This window comes from Erpetoichthys calabaricus, chromosome 3 (genome assembly GCF_900747795.2).
Source record: "Erpetoichthys calabaricus chromosome 3, fErpCal1.3, whole genome shotgun sequence".
NCBI lineage: Eukaryota > Metazoa > Chordata > Cladistia > Polypteriformes > Polypteridae > Erpetoichthys > Erpetoichthys calabaricus.
In genome coordinates, this window is record NC_041396.2 from 18,461,034 (window position 1) to 18,481,919 (window position 20,886).

Sequence of the window (20,886 nt, forward strand, 5' to 3'; positions counted from 1 at the left end):
ACTGGTAGATGTCAAGGGAAGGTGTAAGCTGTCATCTTTCATCCACCCATCCATCCATCCATCCATCCTCTTCCGCTTATCCGAGGTCGGGTCGCGGGGGCAGCAGCTTGAGCAGAGATGCCCAGACTTCCCTCTCTCCGGCCACTTCTTCTAGCTCTTCCAAGAGAATCCCGAGCCATTCCCAGGCCAGCCGGGAGACATAGTCCCTCCAGCGTGTCCTGGGTCTTCCCCGGGGCTTCCTCCCAGTTACACGTGCCCAGAACACCTCACCAGGGAGGCGTCCAGGAGGCATCCTGATCAGATGCTCGAGCCACCTTATCTGACTTCTCTCGATGTGGAGGAGCAGCGGCTCTACTCTGAGCCCCTCCTGGATGACTGAGCTTCTCACCCTATCTTTAAGGGAGAGCCCAGACACCCTGCGGAGGAAACTCATTTCAGCCGCTTGTATTCGCGATCTCGTTCTTTCGGTCACTACCCATAGCTCATGACCATAGCTGAGTGTAGGAACGTAGATCGACTGGTAAATTGAGAGCTTTGCCTTATGGCTCAGCTCCTTTTTCACCACAACAGACCGATGCAGAGCCCGCATTACTGCGGACGCCGCACCGATCCGCCTGTCGATCTCACGCTCCATTCTTCCCTCACTCGTGAACAAGACCCCGAGATACTTGAACTCCTCCACTTGAGGCAGGATCTCGCTCCCAACCCTGAGAGGGCACTCCACCCTTTTCCGGCTGAGGACCATGGTCTCGGATTTGGAGGTGCCGATTCCCATCCCAGCCGCTTCACACTCGGCTGCGAACCGATCCAGAGAGAGCTGAAGATCACGGCCTGATGAAGCAAACAGGACAACATCATCTGCAAAAAGCAGTGACCCAATCCTGAGTCCACCAAACTGGACCCCCTCAACACCCTGGCTGCGCCTAGAAATTCTGTCCATAAAAGTTATGAACAGAATCGGTGACAATGGGCAGCCCTGGCGGAGTCCAGCTCTCACTGGAAACGGGTTCGACTTACTGCCGGCAATGCAGACCAAGCTCTGACACCGATCGTACAGGGACCGAACAGCCCTTATCAGGGGGGCCGGTACCCCATACTCCCGGAGCACCCCCCACAGGATTCCCCGAGGGACACGGTCGAACGCCTTTTCCAAGTCCACAAAACACATGTAGACTGGTTGGGCGAACTCCCATGCACCCTCCATCTTTCAAATGGAATTAATAGAAAAAGTGTGATAAACGGCCATCTGAATAAATGAACAGCATTTAAATGGCTCAGGTGACCTTACAGGAGGAGGGCTAGACTCAGAAAATGGACGAATGGATTGATGAATGATTTAAATGATTCCTGCCTATGATCATAGTCATTCCCTATAATACACTGTATTTCATGTGGCTGTCAGTTCAATGAGGAGGATTATATTTATTTACATTATACATCACATTTCTAACTTTTGAAAGCGTATAGACAGTTTTGGGGACATTGCATCCACGCCATCAATGTATAACATCCACCTGGGTGATGTGACAGCGGTTATTTTTGCACCAATACACTCACCACACATTAGCTATTAGGTGGTGAAGGGGTGAGAGATAGTTGGGCAATTAGAAACAAGAGATGATTAGGGGGTCAAAATGGGCAAGATTGTGATGATCAATGTAGCCAGGACATTAGGAAACGCCTTACTCTTTTTAGCGGATACCCCGGGGGTCTCCTTTGTCCACAGACGGTCAGGACGTCAATTTATTTGTCTTACCCAAAAGATGGAACCAATTTTTACAGCACAGTGTCCACGAATAAACCATGCAGCGAGCGCCCCCTTCTGGCCTGACCAACACCTAAGATTTTCCTAGTTGATCTCTCAATCCAAGTACTTGCTGGGCCCAAACACGCGTATATTTAGGTGGATCGGCGTATGCTGTATACTCGAGTTTAAGTCAGGGCATGATTTTACCGTATAATTTCTGGTATTTTATAATGTCGGTCGTGTAAGTCGAATGCGGAAAACTCAGGCTGTTGGTCCAAGAGATTACAATATGCTAACACCCACCTGAGAGGGTAACCACAGAGCACACGGCCTTTTTTATTATGTATTGTGCCTATGTCACCACACGGTGATACCCAAACTATTCCGAAGTGACGTTTGCACTGTATCTCATCCCCTCATACACCTTCATCATAAGAGCATCCCTTATCTATGATGGAGAGTTCGATCAGAAGAAAATATGAAGCTGGGTTTAAATTAAAAGTCGTTGAAGTAGTGAAAGAAATTGGTAACTGTGCTGCTGCAACAAAATCTGATGTGTCTGAGAAACTGATGAGAGATTGGAGGAGGCAAGAAGAGGTTAAAAAAAAATATTTAAGTGTCGTATTTTTGAACAGGCGTATAAGTCGGGATCTGTTTTTATGATTGACTAGACAAAGAGCCCGTTTCGACAACGTAAGATGAAACGGGCACGAGTGGAATAGTAATAAGTATAAGCACCACAAACCTGATATAGGTGTAATGAATGAATGCGTAATTAGGCCTCGAGCTGTACTCGAAATGGCCTTTCAGGCCTCTAGAACTTTAATCGAAGTCGCCTTTCTCTTTGAATTTTCGCGGCCGTAAATCCGCCGCCTCACGCGATGTTGGGTTGGATGTCGGTCGAAGTCGCCTTTCTCTTTGAATTTTCGCGGCCGTAAATCCGCCGCCTCCCGCGATGTTGGGTTGGATGTCGGTCGAAGTCGCCTTTCTCTTTGAATTTTCGCGGCCGTAAATCCGCCGCCTGCCGCGATGTTGGGTTGGATGTCGGTCGAAGTCGCCTTTCTCTTTGAATTTTCGCGGCCGTAAATCCGCCGCCTGCCGCGATGTTGGGTTGGATGTCGGTCGAAGTCGCCTTTCTCTTTGAATTTTCGCGGCCGTAAATCCGCCGCCTGCCGCGATGTTGGGTTGGATGTCGGTCGAAGTCGCCTTTCTCTTTGAATTTTCGCGGCCGTAAATCCGCCGCCTGCCGCGATGTTGGGTTGGATGTCGGTCGAAGTCGCCTTTCTCTTTGAATTTTCGCGGCCGTAAATCCGCCGCCTGCCGCGATGTTGGGTTGGATGTCGGTCGAAGTCGCCTTTCTCTTTGAATTTTCGCGGCCGTAAATCCGCCGCCTCCCGTGATGTTGGGTTGGATGTCGGTCGAAGTCGCCTTTCTCTTTGAATTTTCGCGGCCGTAAATCCGCCGCCTGCCGCGATGTTGGGTTGGATGTCGGTCGAAGTCGCCTTTCTCTTTGAATTTTCGCGGCCGTAAATCCGCCGCCTCCCGCGATGTTGGGTTGGATGGCGGTCGAAGTCGCCTTTCTCTTTGAATTTTCGCGGCCGTAAATCCGCCGCCTGCCGCGATGTTGGGTTGGATGGCGGTCGAAGTCGCCTTTCTCTTTGAATTTTCGCGGCCGTAAATCCGCCGCCTCCCGCGATGTTGGGTTGGATGGCGGTCGAAGTCGCCTTTCTCTTTGAATTTTCGCGGCCGTAAATCCGCCGCCTCCCGCGATGTTGGGTTGGATGTCGGTCGAAGTCGCCTTTCTCTTTGAATTTTCGCGGCCGTAAATCCGCCGCCTGCCGCGATGTTGGGTTGGATGTCGGTCGAAGTCGCCTTTCTCTTTGAATTTTCGCGGCCGTAAATCCGCCGCCTCCCGTGATGTTGGGTTGGATGGCGGTCGAAGTCGCCTTTCTCTTTGAATTTTCGCGGCCGTAAATCCGCCGCCTGCCGCAATGTTGGGGTTGGATGTCGGTCTCGTAAGGTTTTTCGGGCAGCAGCGCAGAAGGCGACTGCGCATTCGGCTTCGGACGGACGTGAGTGAGTGAGTGAGTGAGTGAGTGAGTGAGTGAGTGAGTGAGTGAGGAGACTGGCGAATTATGTATTAAGATTTTTCGACTTATTTGTGAGTATATACAGTACCTGTTCTGAAGTGCAGGTATCGAGTGGAAGACTACAATGAGATAACTGGGAGATTTGACTTAAACTGAACAAGGCATCTGTGGTGGGCTGGCGTCCTGCGTGGGGTTTGTTTCCTGCCTTGCGCCCTGTGTTGGCTGGGATTGGCTCCAGCAGACCCCCCGTGACCCTCTAGTTTGGATATAGCGGGTTGGATAATGGATGGATGGATGAACAAGGCATATGTGTATGGAGTGATCCAAAAAAAGACTACAGCAAGACGCTTGGAGGAATATATTGAGGGTGAGAATTACAGCAGAAAAATAGGACACAACATTACATTAAAACTGAGACTAGATTTAGAGAAGATTATTTGAAGTTTTTTTTTTTAATACAGTTTATTCTAATACATGTGGACAAGCTGAAAAGTAAAGAATACCATCACATGCCAATTAGATATGAGACGGTAAATGTCATTAAAATAAAATTTAGAAAATAAAACTGGGTGATGGCTAGAGGAGTATGGCCTTAGAATTTGAGGGGGTGGAGTGTAAGAGAGTAGCACGAGAGGTTGTGATCAAAGCGTACAATTGGGATACAGGACCTGGTGAAAAGTAAATGGGAATTAGACAAATCGTGTCGGGGAGTGAAAGCAGAGGATCGTGTCTGAAGATTAGAAGGACTATGAGTGTCGAAAAATGGAGATAGAGAAATTATGTTTGCAGTAAGTAATTAACGTCAGGAAGAAGAGAACAAATCTGGGGGTACAAATACCATAAGAGAATGAGAAGAGTGGGGACAATTTTGAGGATAGGATAGGCTAGGACAAAGGATTACAATGATGTGGATTAAGACAAGTGGCTCTGAATTAGAACATTAGAACACTCTAGACGAGGACAGGCCATTCATCCCAACAAAACTCACCAGTTCTATCCACTTATTTCTCCCAAAAAAACATCAAGTCGGCTTTTGAAAGTCCCTAACGTCTTACTGTCTACCACACTACTTGGTCGCTTATTCCAAGTCTCTATCATTCTTTGTGTAAAGAAAAACTTCTTAATGTTTGTTACTAAATTTACCCTTCACAAGTCTCCAACTGTGTCCCCGTGTTCTTGATGAACTCATTTTAAAATAACAGTCTCGATCCACTGGACTAATTCACTTCATCATTTTAAACACTTCAGTCTTGTCACCTCTTAGTCTTCTGTTAAACTGTAAAGGCTCAGCTCTTTTAATCTTTCCTCATAACTCATCCCCTGTAGTCCTCTAATCAGCCCACACGCTCTTCACTGGACCTTCTCTAGTGCTGTTATGTCCTTTTAGTAGCCTGGAGACCAAAACTGCACCCAGTACTCCAAATGAGGCCTCACCAGTGTGTTATAAAGACTGAGCAGAACCTCCTGTGACTTGTACTCCACACATCAAGGTGCTATATAACCTGACATGCTGTTAGCCTTTTTAATGGCTTCTGAACACTGTCGGGAAGTCGATAGCTTAGAGTCCACTACGACTCCTAAATCCTTCTCATAAGGTGGACTCTCGATTTTCTGACCGCCCATTGTGTATTCAAACCTCACATTTTTACTTCCTATGTGTAATTCTTTACATTTACTGACATTAAATTTCATCTGCCCAAGCCTGTCTGTTATCCAAGTCATTCTGTGATGATATAACAGATTCCAAATTATCTGCTAATCCACCTATCTTGGCATCATCTGCAAACTTAACCAGCTTGTTACTTACAGTACATCCAGAAAGTATTCACAGCGCATCACTTTTTGCACATTTTGTTATGTTACAGCCTTATTCCAAAATGGATTAAATTCATTTTTTTCCTCAGAATTCTACACACAACACCCCATAATGACAACGTGAAAAAAGTTTACTTGAGGTTTTTGCAAATTTATTAAAAATAAAAAAACTGAGAAATCCCATGTACATAAGTATTCACAGCCTTTGCTCAATACTTTGTCGATGCACCTTTGGCAGCAATTCCAGCCTCAAGTCTTGTTGAATATGATGCCACAAGCTTGGCACACCTATCCTTGGCCAGTTTGGCCCATTCCTCTTTGCAGCACCTCTCAAGCTCCATCAGGTTGGATGGGAAGCGTCGGTGCACAGCCATTTTAAGATCTCCAGAGATGTTCAATCGGATTCAAGTCTGGGCTCTGGCTGGGCCACTCAAGGACATTCACAGACTTGTCCTGAAGCCACTCCTTTGATATCTTGGCTGTGTGTTTAGGGTCGTTGTCCTGCTGAAAGATGAACCGTCGCCCCAGTCTGAGGTCAAGAGCGCTCTGGAGCAGGTTTTCATCCAGGATGTCTCTGTACATTGTTGCAGTCATCTTTCCCTTTATCCTAACTAGTCTCCCAGTCCCTAACACTGAAAAACATCCCCACAGCATGATGCTGCCACCACCATGCTTCACTGTAGGGATGGTATTGGCCTGGTGATGAGCGGTGCCTGGTTTCCTCCAAACGTGAGTTCAATCTTTGTCTCATCAAACCAGAGAATTTTCTTTCTCATGGTCTGAGAGTCCTTCAGGTGCCTTTTGGCAAACTCCAGGCGGGCTGCCATGTGCCTTTTACTAAGGAGTGGCTTCCGTCTGGCCACTCTACCATACAGGCCTGATTGGTGGATTGCTACAGAGATGGTTGTCCTTCTGGAAGGTTCTCCTCTCTCCACAGAGGACCTCTGGAGCTCTGACAGAGTGACCATCGGGTTCTTGGTCACCTTCCTGACTAAGGCCCTTCTCCCCCGATCGCTCAGTTTAGATGGCCGGCCAGCTGTAAGAAGAGTCCTGGTGGTTTCAAACTTCTTCCACTTATGGATGATGGAGGCCACTGTGCTCATTGGGACCTTCAAAGCAGCAGAAATTTTTCTGTAACCTTCCCCAGATTTGTGCCTTGAGACAATCCTGTCTCGGAGGTCTACAGACAATTCCTTTGACTTCATGCTTGGTTTGTGCTCTGACATGAACTGTCAACTGTGGGACCTTATATAGACAGGTGTGTGCCTTTCCAAATCATGTCCAGTCAACTGAATTTACCACAGGTGGACTCCAATGAAGCTGCAGAAACATCTCAAGGATGATCAGGGGAAACAGGATGAACCTGAGCTCAATTTTGAGCTTCACGGCAAAGGCTGTGAATACTTATGTACATGTGATTTCTTAGCTTTTTTATTTTTAATAAATTTGCAAAATCCTGAAGTAAACTTTTTTCACGTTGTCATTATGGGGTGTTGTGTGTAGAATTCTGAGGAAAAAAATGAATTTAATCCATTTTGGAATAAGGCTGTAACATAAGAAAATGTGGAAAAAGTGATGCGCTGGGAATACTTTCCGGATGCACTGTATATTCCTATCTAAATCATTTATATTTATTAAAAATAGCAGCTGCCCTAGCATTGCCCCCTGCTGGTCACCACTCTTAACATCACCCAATTCTGATTTGGTTCCTCACACCCTCATCACCCTCTTCTTCCTGTGTCTGAGCCAATTCTGCACCCACCTACACACCACACCCTGAACCCCCACTTCTTTTAGTTTGATGCCCACCCTCTCATGTGGCACCTTCTCAAATGTTTTCTGAAAGTCACGATAAATAACATCTTAAACTCCACTCTGCTCTTATCCTTTTGTTGCCTCCTCGTAGAATTCCAGCATGTTAGTAAAACACGACCTCCCTCCTCTGACCCCTAGTGGTGGTTTAAGGAATGTTATAGATATGGGATTTATAGAAAATGACATGGAGAGGATCAACTTGCAAAGGGCTTGCAGGAGAGACAAGGACTTCTTGAGATTTGAACTTGGCATTGTCTGCATGGCATTACTAAAGTAGTGTGATTTGTAGGACTGCATATGTCCCAATGCAGAACAAGGAAAGCCTCAACTTCACTTGACTCGTGTCTGACCCGCTTTTTAAACTGATGCACACTTGTGTCCAGTTTTTGGCAGTCCAGTCTGGCCTGGTAGCGCTTAGTTAGACATAAAAACAACGGGCTGGAAAAGCTCTTCAGATGTGCAGAGGTTTTAATACGGTAAACCAAAAATGAGCGCAACGTCCAGTGGTCGTTTCTATTTAACGTATTGAAGTTTGTAGTTTAAATTCTGTCTTCTTGGAAAAAAAATGATGAAGTCTTGTAGTCAAAGTCAAAATTCTTCTTAAGAAATGGGGACAACTTAGGTCTCGGCTAACTCGTTTGTCAAAATTATTATTTCACTTCACGGCTTACCTTCTCCCATGTTAGTTATTTATCGATTTTTTTTTTATTCTATTAATTTTAAGTTTTCAATGTGATATTTATTTTAGTACTTAAACATTCTATATTTATAGTATAGGTAGAGAGGGAGAAATTTTGAATTTGAGTTTTGAATGTAATATTTATTTTAATAATTATGCTTCCCTCTTTCATAGTGTTTGCAGAGGAAGACATTTTCAAGTTTCCAGCAGATGTACTTGTTTTAGATTTGAACTTTACTGCCACGATGTCTGGCTGTGTGTGTCTGGGAGACATCAAAATCAGTCACCACCAAATATGACCTTCTTATTGCAATCCAGAAACACAAAAATTCTTTTTAATTTTGAACAAAATCAGTACACAGAAAGTTACGTATTCTCGTATGTGATTTGGTTTTTTTAACCCATACCATTCCCACTTTCGATTTTCTTAGTAAAAGTTGCTGATAATTAATCCTTCTGGATATTTCATTTTCTGATGTTTCCAACCGTTTCCAGTATTGCTGTTTGGTTATATCTGCCATTCAATAATAATAATGATTCTTTGCATTTATATAGCGCTTTTCTCACTACTCAAAGTGCTCAGCAATTACAAGGGCCTGACAGAGCAGAGTCCCTGTTGGCATTTACGGGATTCGAACCGGCAACCTTCTGATTGCCAGTGCAGATCCCTAGCCTCAGAGCCACCACTTAGGAAGGTTTAGCCATTTATTTTTCAGAAAAAGAACAAAGACAATTTAAATTAAAATGGTTAGGCATAAAATATTTACACCATTTTGAAAAATGTTATATAATTCTAAAGAGTATTTTAAGAAATGGAAGAAATCACTGGCAAGAAGAGCAGACATGTCCTCTTAACGTCACCGTCCCTCTTCTGGAAATGTGTACCGGTTTTCCTTTTCTCCTATCAGGTGAGCATGGCTGTTGGTTTTCTTCTTTGTAAATTTGTCATTTGGACAGAACTGTAGAGAGAGCGGCCGAGTCTCCTCAGGCCAGGTTCTCTGCAAATGACTCTTCATATTTTAAGGCCTGTTCATATTTTGTTATACTGGTCATGGCTCCAAGAAGCAGCCAGTTTAGGCTCTGCCTCCTGAAAAGTGTTTTAAGTTTATTTAATGGGAAAAGAAAACTACTGGGAAAGCCATCCCTAATCCTAAACATTAACATTATTCAAAGTTATTGTCTGTTTTTACCTGCATTATTATTACTCTTTAATTTAATATTGTTTTTTGTATCAGTATGCTGCTGCTGGAGTAAGTGAATTTCCCCTTAGGATTAATAAAGTATCTATCTATCTATCTATCTATCTATCTATCTATCTATCTATCTATCATATAGTGCCTTTCATCTATCTATCATATAGTGCCTTTCATCTACCTACCTATCTATCTATCTATATCTATCATATAGTGCCTTTTCTATCTATCTATCATATAGTACCTTTCATCTATCTATCATATAGTGCCTTTTCAATCTATCTATCTATCATATAGTGCCTTTCATCAATCTATCTATCATATAGTGCCTTTTCTATCTATCCATCATATAGTGCCTTTCGTCTATCTATCTATCATATAGTGCCTTTCATCAATCTATCTATCATATAGTGCCTTTTCAATCTATCTATCTATCTATCATATAGTGCCTTTCATCTATCTATCTATCATATAGTGCCTTTCACATATCTATCATATAGTGCCTTTTCAATCTATCTATCTATCATATAGTGCCTTTCATCAATCTATCTATCATATAGTGCATTTCATATCTATCTATCTATCTATCTATCAATCATATAGTGCCTTTCATCTATCTATCTATCTATCTATCTATCTATCATATAGTGCCTTTTCTATCTATCCATCATATAGTGCCTTTCGTCTATCTATCTATCATATAGTGCCTTTCATCAATCTATCTATCATATAGTGCCTTTTCAATCTATCTATCATATAGTGCCTTTCATCTATCTATCTATCATATAGTGCCTTTCACATATCTATCATATAGTGCCTTTTCAATCTATCTATCTATCTATCTATCATATAGTGCCTTTCATATCTATCTATCTATCAATCATATAGTGCCTTTCATCTATCTATCTATCTATCTATCATATAGTGCCTTTTCTATCTATCTACCATATAGTGCCTTTTATCTATCTATCATATAGTGCCTTTTCTATCTATCTACCATATAGTGCCTTTCATCTATCTATCTATCATATAGTGCCTTTTCTATCTATCTACCATATAGTGCCTTTCATCTATCTATCTATCATATAGTGCCTTTTCTATCTATCTATCTATCTCTCTAGTCCCACTGATTTTCACTGGTCGAGCAGCAGTGGTGGTGTAACGACAGGCTGCCCTTTAGCACTTCTGTTTGTGAAGGGGGATCACAGTTGTGATTCTATTCCTTTCACATTCTCTTTAGGAAATCTGCCCTCACTTTGAGATGTTTTGTGGGTGGAGCTAATTCAGATTTCCATGTTAAACAGAGGGCAGCATGGTGGCACAGTGGGTAGCACTGCTGCCTCGCAGTTAGGAGACCTGAGGTTTGCTTCCTGGGTTCTCCCCGTGTCTGCGTGGGTTTCCTCTCACAGTCCAAAGACATGCAGGTTAGGTGGATTGGTGATTCTAAATTGTCCCTAGTGTGTGCCCTGCGGTGGGTTGGCGCGCACCTGCTTTGTGCCCTGTGTTGGCTGGGATTGGCTCCAGCAGACCCTCATGACCCTGTAGTTAGGATATAGCGGGTTGGATAATGGATGGATGGATGGATGTTAAACAGAACCGGCTGAGACAGTGCCTTCCAGTACCTTCTTGTTGCTATGAAAGGCCACAAGATGCTAACAATGTTGACAGCTCGATGTCAGGTTTGGCAGGCCTTTAGCATTTTTATGACTTTTCCTGGTCAGTGTTATTATGTTAAATCTCTTTTATTATTTTTAATTATGGTTTGGCCCATCGGGTGTTATATGCCCCTGGTGTCATAAACTTCTTACAGGAGCTGGCAACATGACTGCCATGTGTGACCAGTAAGAGTTGCCTTTCTGCACAAAAAGATTGATTTGATAGATGCTTATTTTTCAGGTGGCAGGGATTTGAAAATTAGCGCTACACAGAAACAAGTGCATACCTTTTGTTCAAACCGTTACCGTTCCTTATCACGAATTGTTTTCTTTTCCCTTTGCAGAGCCCACCATGTGCACCGGGGTCCCTTTTTCCCATTTTGGTTGAGACGTTCAGAAACCAACTGGAAAAGAAATTGTGAATATTCAGCTATTAGCAGACCAAAAGGCTCAGTAGGTGTCTTTCATGGAAGTTTTCTTTGTAACGACAAGGGATGGTCCTGGCTAAAGTCGGAACACACAGCCGCTTGAAGATGAGTCTGTTTGGAAACAAGCGACTGAAGGGTGTGAGTGGCAGCCATGAAATGTCATATGTGTTAGGGGTAGAGCCACGGTTTCTTCTCTGGATCAAGAGCCGTATCTTTTTATTTACTTCTGTTCTCTTATTATTTTAGAAATACTGATATTGTATTTGTGTTTCTTTTTTGCTTCTATTTTATTAGTTTTCCATTAGTTTAGTTTTTAATCGTGACTTGTTATTATTGTAAAAAAACAAAACATTTTCAAGGGCTTTTGTTTGATTTCCCAGTTATGAACACCCTGAGCAGTATTGCTGATGACATCGTGATCTGTAGTGAGAGTAGGGAGCTGGTCGAGGAGACCCTGGAGAGATGGACATCTGCTCTAGAGAGGAGAGGAATGAAGGTCAGTAGGAACACCAAGACAGAATACATGGGTGTGAATGAGAGGGAGGTCAGTGGAATGGTGAGTGGAGTTGGCGAAGGCTAAATACTTGGGATCAACAGTACAGAGTAACGGGGATGTTTGCACTCATGGTGCTGATGAAGAAGTTTAGAGAAGGCCAGAAGGAGTTGCATTGCGTCTTTGTGGACCTGGAGAAAGCATATGACAGGGTGACTGAGAGGAGCTGTGGTATTGTATGAGGAAGTTAGGAGTGGCAGAGAAGTACGTAAGAGTTGTACAGGATATGTCTGCGGTGGGAGTGATGGAGGTGGGATTATATCAGGGATCGGCTCTGAGCCCTTTCTTATTTGCAACGGTGATGGACAGGTTGACAGACGAGATTAGACAGGAGTCCACATCAACTGTGATGTTTGCTGATTACATTGTGATCTGTAGAGATAGTAGGGAGCTGGTTGAGGAGACCCTGGAGAGGTGGACATCTGCTCTAGAGAGGAGAGGAATGAAGGTCAGTAGGACCACCAAGACAGAATACATGTGTGTGAATGAGAGGGAGGTCAGTGGAATGGTGAGGATGAGGAGAGTAGAGTTGGTGAAGGTGGATGAGTTTAAATACTTGGGATCAACAGTACAGAGTAATGGGGATTGTGGAAGAGAAGTGAAAAAGAGAGTGCAGGCCGGGTGGAGTGGGTGGAGAAGAGTGTCAGGAGTGATTTGTGACAGACGGGTATCAGCAAGAGTGAAAGGGAAGGTCTACAAGACGGTAGTGAGACCAGCTATGTTACATGGGCTGGAGACGGTGGCACTGACCAGAAAACAGGAGACAGAGCTGGAGGTGGCAGAGTTAAAGATTCTAAGATCTGCACTGGGTGTGACAAGGATGGACAGGATTAGAAATGAGGACATTAGAGGGTCAGGTCAAGTTGGATGGTTTGTAGACAAAGTCAGAGAGGCGAGGTTGCATTGGTTTGGACATGTGCAGAGGAGAGATGCTGGGTATATTGGGAGAAGGGTGCTAAGGATAGAGCTGCCAGGGAAGAGGAGAAGAGGAAGGCCTAAGTGAAGGTTTATGGATGTGCCGAGAGAGACGAGGACAGGAACAGATATAACAAGATGATCCACTGTGGCAACCCCTAATGGGAGCAGCCAAAAGATAAAAAAGATGATGATTATTAATCTCATTTTATCCCTTAGATGCATTTTTGATTCTTTGTGGTACTGAACCCCCACTCTCTCTTTTGCCTTTAGTTCACCATCTGGTTCACTCTGTCCTTCCCACTGCCAGTGTGGCAGAATTAAAAGCAGGGGTCTGTTACTTTAAAATGGTGGAACTCTTTCAAGACAGGAGTCTGAACAAACATCAACATCAATGGGTAGAAGGCTAATGCTGTGTTCCATTTACCTCAAGATGTTGGATATCCGAGCTGGGAATAACATCACACCCGAGTTGGCGGCGTTCCAGTAAAACATTCGGAAAAACCAATATAGATGCTTCCAGGAAAACCTTTGTTGCGTTTGCTCCATCGGAATTATTAGCATTTGATAACAACACATTGTGCGGTATTTTGCACACCCAAACATTGTAGCAACATGTCCAACGAATAGAATTTGGAGAGCACTGTGTGATTTAATGAAACAGAAGTGCTAATAAACAGTATAATACCACTAAACCTAGCAGTATATGTCGCTATTTTGGATTGACGTTAGGATCTGAAGTCGGACAAACTTGACAGAGCAGCCCCGAGATTCTGAGTTGCAAATCCGACTTAACGGACACTCCAGTTTAAAATTTTGACCAGGAACTTGGAAATTCTAACGTCCCACTTCAAATGGAACACAGCATAACTATGAAGAACAGTCACCATACAAAGCATTAGTTTTACAGCATCGGTAAAAGCAAAGACCACAAGATGAAGTAACTCCTGAAAATGATAGGAGGACACCAAATCCCAGCAGTCACTCTCATCCAGAAAAAAAAAAATCATCTGCAGAAGATATTTTCTGTATTTTTGATGGCTCTGATTCTGTTGTGTCAGATGAGGATTTTGAGCCATCAGAAGAAAGTAACAATGAGAGTGCAGCTCTATCAGCAGTGCAGCATGTACTGCAAACCGTGTAATTGGACTCTTTGAGTGGTATGAGAAGTTTTGTAATTATAATGTAGAGTCATGATACAATTTTAGATGCACAGTGCCTATTAAAAGTGTTCACTCCCTTGTAAGTTTTCATATTTTATTGTTCTACAACATTATCCTGGTGGATTTAATTTTGTGTTTTTTGACGCTGATCAACAGAAAAAGACTCCTTAATGTCACAGTGAACGCAGATCTCATCAAAGTGATCAAAATTAATCTTAATATACACCTGCCACTTTATTAAGTGCACCCATTCAACTGCTTATTAATGTAAATATCAAACCAGCCAATCACATGGCTGCAATTCAATGCATTCCGACATGTAGACTTTGTAAAGACCACCTGCTGAATTTCAAACTGAGCATCAGAATGAAGAAGAAAGAAGACTGAAGTGACTTTGAACGTGCCAAGGTTGTTGGTGCCAGATGGGCTGGTCTGAGTATTTCACTGCTGATCTCCTAGGATTCTCACACACAACCTTCTCCTAGGATTTACAGAGAATGAACAGAAAAGGGGAAAAATATCCAGTGAGAGGTAGTTGTCTGAATGAATACGTCTTGTTGATGCCAGAGGTCAGAGGAGAATGGTCAGACTGGTATGAGCTGACAGAAAGGGGACAGGAACTCAAATAACAACCAAGGTGTGCAGAAGAGCATCTCTGAACACACAGCACGTCAAACCTTGAAGTAGATGGACTACAGCAGCAGGAGACCACAGTGGGTGCCACTCCTGTCAGCTCAGAACAGCCAACTGCGGCTACAATTCACACGGGCTCAACAAAATTGGACACTAGAAGACTGGAAGAACGTCTCCTGGTCTGACGAGTCTCAATTTCTGCTGCAACATTCAGATGGCAGGGTCAGAATTTGGCATCAACAACATGAAAGCTTGAATCCATCCTGCCTTATCAACGGTGGGGGGAATATTTTCTTGGCACACTTCTGGCCCCTTAGTACCAACTTAGCAATGTTTAAATGGCCACAGCCTATCTGAGTATAGTTGCTGACCATGTCCATCTCTCTATAAATGCAGTGTACTCATCTTCTGATGGCTTCTTTAAGCAGGATAACCTGCCATGTCACAAAGCTCAGATCATCTCCAACATGACAAGGAGTTCACTGCACTCAAATGGCCTCCACAGTCACCAGATCTCATTCCAGTAGAGCACTTTTGGGATGTGGTGGAACTGGAGATTCACATCATGGATGTGCAGCCAACAAATCTGCAGCAACTGCGTGATTCTATCATGTCATTATGGAGCAAAATCCGTGAAGAATATTTCCAGCACCTTGTTGAATGAAGGCAAAAGGGGGTCCAACCCGGTATTGGCAAAGTGTACCTAATAAAGTGGCCAGTGAGTGAATATAAAGCAACGCGTGTTTGTCTCTGTGTGTAGCCATTCACAATTCAGTTACTCAATAAAGTGGGAGCACCGTAAGAGTGAGGGGAAATAGGGCGGACTTGACCGAACAGGAAAGCGAGGCAGTTGGGACAAGTGACCAGGAGCAGAAACGATTATCAAGACATCATTAAACTCCCAAAGTGAGGACTGCTCAGCAAGCACTAAATGCTCAATCCATTTACCAACCGAAGGTAACGAAGATCAAAAAGGGTATGCATGACGGCTATTAGGAAACACTAATTCTGTTGCCGAGGTGTGCCAACCCCAATCAACTGAGGAAAGGGCAGATGGCACAAAAGGTATGCCAGAGTTAGAGCTGTGATTCGGGATAATGAAACAGCCCTCAGCGCAGAAGAAATGATAGATAGACCTATGGCACAGATGCGTGAATGCAATGTGACTGAGGAAAGGACCACACTACAGAGAAGTCCACATTGAACAAAGGAGGGCATCAGAAAATGTGATTAGATGAATGGATTTGTACGGTATGAAATCTTTAAACAGAAATGAAGTGGTGGGAAGAAATTACTGTGAGAAAAAGTTGGGCATGCCACTGTCCTCAACAAGAACGTCGTCATGTTAAAAGACATGGTTACAAATAGCTTGGCATTAGAGCGTATTGATGCTGTAAACCAGGGCTCTCCAACACGTCGTGCTATTGGTAACTCGCCGACCCCCCCCCCCCCCCCCCCCCCCTTCAAGTAGCTCGCCAAAGGGTTAATGAATCGAACATAAATTTGAAAACTTGATTAGTCAAATTATTGGTGGCCGATCTTTCCAATAAATCCTATCACAATCCTTTTAATACAAAATCACGATCTACAATCTGAATTGCAATGTGGTATACACTTAATAGAATATCCAGACTCAAAACTCATCAAGACCAAAGTAACACTATCTTAAATATCAAACAAAGTTGAATTCAAGTGTTCTCTCTTTCGCTAGCTCAGTGCAGTTAAGGACCCCGAAGCTGGCGAGTGAGTGAGGAAGGCCCCACCCCTCGGCCCGCTGTGTGTTTCTCAAGATTTGTGCAAATAAATCGAAACCGCAAATGAACTCTGATACATAGCGAAATGAGAGAAGTCACAAAATCAAGCAAATTATAGCAAAAAACCCGATCTAAATCCATGAAGTGGTCCTCTCGTGAAAAGCAGACAGACATACAGATAGAGAGACATTGGATTTTATATATTATATATTAGTAAACCTCCAAAATAATGTGCAGTTAAAGTCTCAACAGCATTCTCAGCATTTCTGGAGCTTAGTAGAGTCAGATAACCAGAAGAATCTTCACCAAGCAGCTCTGAAAATGTCGGCTCTGTTTGGGTGTCCATACCTCTGTGAGTCTGACGTGAATGTCATGAAGTCAAAGTTCAGAACAAGACTGACAGACAAACATTTAAATGACTCCAGGAGAGTGAACCTCAGTGGCTCCACTCCACCAGACACCTGCCTCTCTTGTTGACTCATCTGACTGACTAAAAAACACATCACACATGTGACTGGACCTGTGAATAAAGTGACACAATGACATGTGACAAAATGACAAATGAAGAAGTCAGATCTGTGGATTTGGAATTGCATTGTTTTGTTTTGACAGCATTCATGTTTTAATTCAGTACTATGAGATACACTAGAAAATGCATACAGACATACAAAATGCACTTTCAGGTGAACTAAATATTTCTTAGTGCCGTTTTAATGCAAAATGTGAGTTGTGGACACCAACATTTTATAAATATTCAGGCAAAACAAGCTTATTCAGTTTAGGTTGAAATAAGGTATGAGAGTAAATGTTAGAAAACACGAGTAGCTCTCGGCTATTTTCATTTTGTAATAGTACCTCTCGGGGGGAAAAAAAGTTGGAGACCCCTGCTCTAAACCCACCTTGGACAGGTAGCTCAGCTAGTTCTGCAATAATTTCACTTATGCTCTTTAAGATGCTGTTAGGTGTCTTTATCGTTAATTTGCCCTCTTTAATAACTACAGGAGATTTGGTGCCAACACTGTGTATTTAATATTTTGTTTAAACCGGTAATACCTGGACCCCTGGTGGTGCACACGCCTCTCACAAAGTGCAGCACCCCAGGTCACTCTGCCGAGGATTGCTGCAATGTCCCTGACTGCCATCCATCATCACTGCAGCTCTTCTCTTGACGGGCAGACCCGAAGCCCAACATGGTGTAGGAAATCCCACACCTCCAACTGTTTGGTCGTTTATGAGTTTCAGTCAACTTGTGCATTGTGCCACATTGGCAGGTGTCATTAAGCTTTTTGTGTCAGTTATGTCTGTGTATAGGAGAGCGGCAGATCTCGCTACAATAAATAACCGTGCTGTTCCTGTTTCACGCTGAATAAAGCTGGTGTTGCTAAAGTACTGAGACTCAGCCTCGTGTTTTGGGGTGCAAGACAGGGACTCACTCGCATGTTACAACACACACACACATGGTCACCATGCTATAGTAAACAGTATACGCTTATACGGATGTTGACTATATGAGTGAGGCACGTCGACTGAGAGCGAGAATGGGAGACGATTACCCACAATCCCCACGCGACGTTCGGCGGACAAAGCGTATACATACTACTTGCATTACAAAACGTCGCTCGTTTATCCAGTTAAAATTTCTTAAAAAATTTTAGCTTGTCTTGCAAAACACTTGAAGACCAAGTTACTCGCAATTCAAGGTTTTACAAATAACGATATATTATTTACCCTATACAGCCCCCAGTACCTCACTCCCAGATAATCAAGGCTTGAGCTGGGGTAGCTTTTTGCCCTTTCTGTGGCAGTGGTGGGGATTGGATAGCAGGCTGCTTGTGCTGATCGACACATTTACAACACAAAAGACGCTGACGAAGAGGTGCAAATGGATTTAAGGTGGGCCAGGATTACGAGATTTTTTGTAGGCTTTGGTAATTCTAGTGTTAAGAAGTACCAAAAGGGGGAATGTGGAAGAAAATGAGACTTAGGGGGTCACATCGTCATTTACAGATAATATAGTAATTGCAGATAAAGTGTTTTGGTATGCTTTCCACACTAAAAAAATATTTCTATATTAGAAGTAGTATAGAAGGGTTAATAAAATGTCAGAAACATGCTCAAGCAAATGAGGAAACCAGACAAAGGTCATGTGATCAACAAAGAGCAAGAATGTACTAGGAGATGGCCGATGTCATATACAGGTTGTTCTAGGAGGATGCTGCACTACTCCCAGCAAGACTTGACAGCCGTCACATACACAGAAATTTGAAGCGTAACAGACGTGAAACCTGAGAGACATGGGAAGAACGAGAATGGAGCGGAAATGAGACTATTATTTAGAGATGTTATTTGGGTATGTAAGCCGACAAACCAATCGGAGTAAATGTCAGGTGACGTGTATGCATTCATTCAGCGCTGTTATGTAAATTCAGTTGTTTATAAATACAGACCTCTGCTCTTATTCTTCGACCATCTGCTGACGACCTCTGCCCAGGGCTCTGTCCCTTAGTAGTAGATTGCTATAACAAGGATGTTCGCTTTTCCGGCATTTGCTGAAGAGTAAATGAAGGACGCAATGGACAAGCTTCCTCCTGCCTGGTTCCTGACTCTAAAAGGGTTCTACCGATTTGTTTCTTTAATACATTTCCAATTTAATTTCTTCCACAGGTCTGAAATGGCAGAACGCATACATTAAACAAGGGAGTGGAGAGCTGATGATACAAGGACATGACACCGCCTGCTTTTTATAAAAACAAATTCCTCTCTGAGTAGATCCACCACTAATTATCACTTTACGTTACCTGGTGGTGTAAACTTTATCCTACCACAATAGGGCTTTATTCTTAATTTCTAATTTGTTTTTCTTTTCTTCTTGGAGAGAACTTTGAGCTACACTCCTGGTATGAAAACGTTGTCATTGTTGAGCTGAATTGGGGTCACATCTGAAGTGGCAGGATAGGAGGAATGGCGGATACGGATTATACAATGGCAGGGACAACACTTGCTTGCACAGATTTCATTTCTATTATAAAAAAATAAATCTTGGAAGGTTGGAACAGAGACGAGACGTGACTTTCTCAAAGAGAGACTTTCACGTCCGGCGAGACGAGACTTTGTGCCAAGAGATTTAACCACGTCCGGGGCTGGAAATAAAAGACAAAGAGTAGATGACAAAGTAGAACATCGTAAAGAATTCAAAAACGTTGGCGCGGTACACATGCAGAGCAGGTTAAAGATAATGGAAGTACGAAAATTCTAAAGTCTCAAAAAAGGGATAGTAAAGATCACATTAGCGCAAACAAACAGAAATTATTACTTGGGGAAATAACGGAACAGTGAAAAGAGATCAAATATGCTGTTCAGATTTAAAATTTAAGTCGGAGACCTGTTTGTAATTTGTGTTGCCATCAGGGGAAAAAAAAAAGTAGTGTTTCTTCCCAGCCAAATTAAAAATTTTGTTGTTTGGTGAAAGTGAAATCCCGCGAGAGAAAATTTCAAGCCCAGCAAGACAAGACTTTATGTAAAGAGACTTGTAAAAGTCCTGCCAACATCTAAAACATTCACAACTACGCACACTGTTCAATCATTTCTCATTTGTGTGAATGCTATTGTCAGACACAGTTCGTGTAGAGAGATAGAAACGATATTCACTCACCGGCAGTTATACGTTGCGTTGTCACAATGTCAACACGGAATCAAAACTCAATGCGATATTGATGAAAAAGTAAAAGCAAAAAAAGAGATTGAATATATGGTGATATGACAGAAGTGTGATGCGTGAGATGCAGATCATGTGGCATGGCAGCAGCAGCTGATCGAGCAAAGAGGAGGTAAAAAAAACAGACTGTGTTTCCCATTGTACCACCATTTAAGAGGGGGTTTTGGAGGAGCGACCGCATCTCCTTAGGGTGCATTCAGCCCCCCTCTTCATAATGCAAGCAGCAGAGAAGCAAAGTGGCTGGCTCGTGGTTGGGTTGGTGAGCGAGGTGAGCAGCAGGCTAAGCCCCCTAGTATTTAACAATTTTTAAATTTGGATCCCAGGCAAGTGTGAAGGCCCCACAGAAAACAAAGCGGTATCAACGACAGCAGCCATAAAATTGTGAAGGGGAAATTTCACACAAACATTAGGAAGTTTTTCTTTACACAAAGAACGATAAGACACTTGGAATAAGCGACCAAGTAGCGTGGTGGACAGTAAGATGTTGGGGACTTTCAAAACTGGACTTGATGTTACTTCGGAACGATTACACGGAGAGGACTGGTGAGCTTTGTGCGGCTGAGTGGCCTATTGTCATCTAGCGTGTTCTAATATCGTGATGTTTTAATGTTGTCTTTAACAGTGAAACGCCATGGCCAACTGGCCTCACTCTTTACCTTTGTGGATACCCACAGAGGTGGGCAGCTGCTATGACTTTCTACTCCAGCCCGTACCCCTCAGCACCATTCAGT